Raw genomic sequence first — 6,855 nt, 5'->3', positions numbered from 1 at the left:
GACAAACTAGAAAAACTGTAATTTTTGTAGATTGTTGACTCCTTAAACCCTGACATCTATTTCGACACTTGTTTTATTTATGTTTGCAAGTTATAGAGCACAGGCCTATTGAAACTACTTGAAGCAAAATTTGGAATTTCTAGAGGTTTTTGCAGATCAAGCCTTATTTTCAATTGCTTATTCGACAAATCAAATAATAGTTAATTCCTCAGTCGGTTTTGTGGTAGTATTAAACAAAAAAACAAGTTTTTCAACTGAAACTAAGGAGGAACATTAAAAACTTAAAATTAACAGAAATTACTACGCATATAAGGGTGGATGTGGCTTGCTCTTTACACTAAGGTTTGACTTATTGCTACAATTATTTAAGAATGACTCTTCAAACACACCGGCCGTTAAATTTGTAAAATAAGCTCTTTGAAAGCTATAAAAAAACTTTGACGCAAAGAGTGAGGTATTGATGAGGTGATAAACCCCCTCATGTAAATAATAGTTTCTGTCCGTTTTAATGTTAATTTTCACTCTCAGTTGAAAATACTTTTATATTTAATTACTGATTGTTTTTTAAATAACACTACGAAATCAAGCTGCTCCTCCATGGAAAATTCCCTTCTGCCCTCGGAGAGATCCTCTCAATGAAACCCCACCACCCCACAAGATAAATTCTCCTAAAAAAATATCTGTACACTTCCAAATAGCCAATACTTTATGTAAATAATGATCGAATTTCACAGCTTACAGCCTTACCTCGGGGACTACGGGGAGTCAATCATCCTTAAAGACATACTAATTTAAGCCAATTTCCGAGGGAAGGGAAGGAAAGGATACCTTAGGATATGCTTGTCAAATGCACTTACAGGAGTGTATTTAAATCAGATCAGTTTTTCGTTTACGCCCCAAAAGAAGTAAAAACAAAAAGTTTTTGGTACTGATCCTTTCTTAAACCATTTACCAAAAAAATCAAAACAAACACATTGAGTCCATTTTTGGGAGGAGGGGACTTGCTCTTTTACTCTTTCTTTCAGTGCATAAAAGCCCTCTTACACCACGAACATGTTGAAATAAGTTCAGAAATTGTGAGTAAAAAAGTTCTTGTCACTGGCGTTCCTCATCCAATACCAATCGAATAACATTTGAGATCTATTTTGAATCCTGTTTTATGCCAGCACAAGCACAAATAGTAAAAGGAACAAACAAGTCTTTCTGTTTTTCAAAAAATCCGGTAATCTTGGTCAAGGGATATGAGTTAACGTAAATTTGATCATTTGCAAGCCCCGTCCATCTAAAAAAAAATAATTGTGGTCTACTTAGGCTAGCAAACAAAATAGAAAATTCTAAAAATAACGAAGTAATTCAGAAAGTAAAAAAAAATATTACATTTTAATATCACAACACATTGAATTGCTGTAGGATAGACATTTTTTTTTCATTTCAAGTAACAAAACAAAACTTTCTTAAGTAAAAACAAACAGAATTTCTAAGCAGTTTAAGCACAACTGGGCTCATATTTTTTAATTGAAACCGAAGTAAATCAGCGAGGATAGCTTGTAATCAAGAGAAAGAAACCCATGAGCCATAAATTTGTTTTTCTTTTCCAGTCGATCCATGGTTTCGATTTCTTTAGTATTGTAATTCTTTTCGTCTTTTTTTGTGGACCTATATGAAACTAATTTCAACTATTTACATCTTGCTTTCTTGGGCAAATATTGTTGCTTCGAATCCTGATTATTAAACATTTCAGCTATAAACAATATACTATTCTATTTCTTTTTAGATTATTGATTTGAGGGAGATTATAATGTTGTTTTTTTTTCTGCTTCTGTAGTTCCACATCGGTGATCGACAGAAAAGACGGGTTTCACTTATGAAAAAATGACACTACCAGAAAACTATACAAAAATATACAAATTACTAATTTAAAAATTAAAAATTAGCCAGCATGGGCAAGCATTAATTGTTCATCAAATATACTTCTTATAACAAAAGTCACAATTATGCCAGAAGGTCTTGCTGCAGTCCATAAAATGAGAGGTTTTTCTAGAATAGTTTGTCGGATGCCAATTCAGGCTTACTTAAATGAAAATAACCTTTTGCACAAATCACGTTTAAGTAATATTTTATTTGTAAGCACTTTTTAATGAACTGTTTGGAGCTCATTCATAAACCTTGATGTGGACAAGCATTTCTTACACACATCACATCTGTTTAATGAACTGTTTGGAGCTCATTCATAAACCTTGATGTGGACAAGCATTTCTTACACACATCACATCTTTTACAGTCAAGCAAATTTGTATCACTACTTTTCACAGGATGATGTGAAATTGTTATAGAAGCTAAACACATAGAAAAATATTAAAACAAAAAAGTTATCTAATGCACTACTAAGTGGTTGTGAGAGTTAAAATCACAAATCAATGAGGATACAGTTTGTGCCACAATGTTCTTCTTAAACTTTTGCATGAACTTTTTGATGTTGGTAAAAATTGCACAGATCAGAATGTTTTTTTTTTAAACAAATCCCATTTGAAAGATTTCTCACCTGTATGCAGTCTTTGATGTGCATTTAAACTGCAAACTTACTTAAAACACTTCTCACATTAAACAAAAATTTAAATGGCTACTCAGCCATATGCACTCTTTGGTGCCTGTTCAAACTGCCCAATTGAGAAAAGCATTTTTTACATACATCGCATTTAAATGGCTTCTCACCTGTATGCACTGTTTGGTGCCTGTTTAGAAATTGCGAAATCAAATAGTCTCTTTGGTAAAGAAAGCCAAAGCTCGGTTGGTCTTGAAACCATGCCCTCCCAATTACTTACTTCAGACCCCAAAAAGTGGCACAATCCTGTAAAAAAAGTGGCCGGCCAAACTTTTGACAGCAGTGTAAAGATCAGCAATGATGGTGGGTCCTTAATCAGTGCAGAAGAAGGGAGTGAATTCTTCACCAAGATCTCTACTACCTATCCAACTATTACGGCTCATGAAAAGTCCACCATACTTGAAAATGTGAGCCTGAGAACAACATAATAGTCAGTGAGTTTGATGTTCACAAGGAATTACGGAAGATCAAACCGAATACATCTTCATACCCTGGTGAATTACCTGCCAAACTGCTACGTGAATATGCAGCCTTCATAGCATTACCACTGTCCAGCATCATTAACGAGTGTTTTGCTTCTGGCTATTTCCCATCACAGTGGAAAAGGGCCTATATTAGAATTATTCCGAAAAAGCGCGCCCCTAGTGCATGCGACGATCTCACTTACACCTTGTTTGGCGAAAGTAACTGAGGTCTTATACTCAAGTTTCTTCTGAAACAAATTCATGGGCGTCTTGATAAATTCCAGTACGGTGGACTCCCCAAGTGTAGTACTACAATCTACCTAGTACGGATGTTTTACTGCGTTCTCTTACCATTAACGTTAATGATCTTACCATTAACGTAGCCAAGTCGAAGATAATTCGTTTCAACCCTCTGAAGCGGAATATAGATATGCCTCTAGTCCCTTTCCCGATTGTGAACGAAAATCTTAGGAGTAACTTTCACTAGTGAGTGTAGTTTCAGTGCCTATATTAATTTAACCGTCCACAAGGCTATTGCAAGCCTTCAGACACTTACCAAAATGAGGTGTTTTGGGTGTGATACTGAAAGTCTTCTCCATGCCTACATGTGTTATTTTCGCCCGTTGCTCGAGTACGCGTGCCCGGTGTGGGGTCCATCTGCTATCCGCACAGCGTACCTATTACGCGACATAGAGTGCGTGAAGAAAAGAGCAACAAGGATTATACTCAGTAACCGTGGCATACCTTATGATCAAGCCCTCGCTAAATTAAATTTATCAAGGAGGCACACTCGTGCCTCTATAAAGAGGCGACACACGACAATGTTAAGCGATCTTCGGTTCCAGTAGTCGCAGAGGCATGGGGAGGGATGCATTTCGTAGCCCGAGCTCCAACTAAGAAACCTGCAAAATTTCATCCCCCTCCAATTTTTCCTTCATGGGGAAAATCTGGCTGAAAGTTTCGACCCGTCAACCCCAGCCCCCCTTTAACGTTGTCCGATCGGGCTGAAATTCACAAGTTAAGGTCCCCTAGGGCCCAGGAGCTTATCCGCGAAATTTCAGCTCAATCCGATAACTCCTTCCCTGTTTTCCAGAAACCACTCATAGCCACTTAAAATTCATTTACTTTTTTTTCCTAGACGCCTACAGGTCACATCCGACATCGGATCTGGGTGTACGAAGACTCATTCGATGCGGAATTCTCCGAGTAATTTTCCTGGAAAGTTTCGTAGGAAAATCTTAACCCCCCGAAAGTTTCGACCCTCCAACCCCCCCCCCTTTTAACATTGTCCGATTGGGCTGAAATTCACAAGTTAAGGTCCCCTACGGCCCAGGAGCTTATCCGCGAAATTTCAGCTCGATCCGATGACTCCTTCCCTGTTTTCCAGAAACCACGCATTAGCTAGTTAATTAACGCATTTCTCTCCATAAGAGCCCATGTTAATTTGAAATTTTTAAAAGTTATTGAGAAGTTATATTTACACACATGCAAGTTATTAGCTCAGTCGGTAGAGCGTGGGACTAATCCTCGGGTCAAGGGTTCAAGTGGGACAACATCAAAAAAATTCGATAACACCTGGACAGCTTATCATTTGAGAGATAACAGAATATTAGCTTCTTATGAGCAAAAGAAACATTTTGGTCATTCTATCTAATTTTTTTTTCTATTTTATACAATGATTTAAAAGCGGGGGGGGGGTTCCTCTCCTAATTCCTGTACGAGGAGTACAGGAATTATTAAATTACATCCACCATGGATTGTAGAAAAACGTACAGAATTAATATGAAAAAAATTAAACCTGTACAAAAGAGTCTTTAAAAGCGGGGGGTTTGCCTCTCCTAATAGTCTTCTTATAGTCCTAATAGTCTAATAGTCCCATGTTAATTTTTGAAATTCTTAAAAGTTACGAATATCAACATTCAAGTACATCAAAATAATCAGCTCGGCACGGCGAGAATAACTGCAAGCATCATAAAAATCCAGCTCCATTCCAGAAATTAAATTATGTAATTGGAAATTCTCCTTGATTGGAAATGTTTTCCAAACTGAACGCAGACGCCATCTAGCATATCAGAAATGAACTTCCTAAACGCCATCTGTTCTTTTTTGAGAGAAAATTCACAATTTATCTAAATAGAATTGTATCAGTTGAACTTGAGCCAAGCTAGGAAAGAGAGAATTTCTACAGCAGAAGATTAGATTTCCGAAGCTAAGTACCAGACTAGGCTATCTAATCATAATTAATCTTTCTCTTGCCTCACCTATCTGGATAGAATTGTATCAGCTGAACTTGGGCCAAGTTAGGAAAGAGAGATCTTCTACAGCAGAAGATTAGATTTCCGAAGCTAAGATAGAAGCTAGATAGGCTATCTATCATAATTAATCTTTCTCTTGCCTCACCTATCTGGATAGAATTGTATCAGTTGAACTTGGGCCAAGTTAGGAAAGAGAGATCTTCTACAGCAGAAGATTAGATTTCCGAAGCTAAGTACCAGACTAGGCTATCTATCATAGTTAATCTTTCTCTTGCCTCACCAGGTCTTTTCTACAATGCCAAGCAAAGCTTGGCAACTAAAGCAGAAAATTAAAAGTAAGTATGATGAGGAAAAACAAGAAATTAGCGAGATAAAAAGGAAATACTACCAGGAAAATAAGGACCGAATCAAGGAGGATGTAAAGAGCCGCTTTCAAACAAATGAGATGGCAAAGGAGCGTAACCAAACAAAAGCTTTGAAAAGACATTTCAAACTGTATGCAGCATCACAAGATTATCGCTCAAGGAAAAAACAGGCAATGCTCACTCAGTACAACAACCACAAGGACAAATTTTCACAACTGTTTGGTGACTACTACAAGAGAAACAGGGACATTTTGACTGCAAAACTATGGGTGAGAAAAGAGATGAAAAATGGTACACCAACACCCCTGTCGCGAACCAAACATGGAAAAAAAGGTAATAAAGCGCCACCCGCAGCAGAAGCTACCAGCATCTCATTTTCTGCATGCTACTGTCCACGCACAGAACGCCAAGAGTCAGCAGCATTCAAAAAAGCTGTAGAACACAGAATGAAGAATGATGCAATTTTGTCCCAGAGATCGCGCGTGAAACAAAAGCGACACAGACAGTATTATTTGGGAAAAGCACGTAAAGTACAGAAAATGGAGAATGATTTAAAGGAGATGCAACAAGTTCTGAATATGCACTATTGCAACACGGAAGACTCGAAGGAAGCCATAAAATTGGAATTTGCACGTGCAAACAATGTCATAGAAATGGCAACAAATTCGCTCGCAAAGCGACATGCGCTTAATGCAGCAAAATGCGAAAAATTTCTCGACAACTTGCCAGAAGACGAACCCCCAACCCTCGAAGACTTTACAACAGCTCTGGATAATTTGAGACAACACAGTGAGTACACGGAGCCATATTTTTATGAAACGGCCTACACTAACTACGGAACTAATATCTTTCGCGTTTGTAATTCTTTTTCAGACAATGTCTATACGGTTATACCCATCGACGAAGAAGGAAGCGCGAGATTTTTCCAGCAATCAGAGACTGAGACACCAGTACGACCCAAGCAAAAATGTTCAAGCTTACCACCAAGTTGCGCCCCGGGTCGTGCCACTCCGCAACAAACCAAGCCCAGCAGAATTCACGACGCATGGAAACAATTTCCCTCTCCCAGTTCTAGCTTAGAATCCCAGTCCTCACAGGTTTCCCAGACCCACAGTTTGCCCGACTGGAATCTGCCGCCCTCGTTTCTCTTTCAGGAAAGTCACTGTTCT

The sequence above is a fragment of the Artemia franciscana genome, chromosome 2 (genome assembly GCF_032884065.1).
Source record: "Artemia franciscana chromosome 2, ASM3288406v1, whole genome shotgun sequence".
Lineage (NCBI taxonomy): Eukaryota > Metazoa > Arthropoda > Branchiopoda > Anostraca > Artemiidae > Artemia > Artemia franciscana.
The sequence above is the reverse complement of the archived record's forward strand: the minus strand, read 5'-3'. Positions refer to the sequence as shown.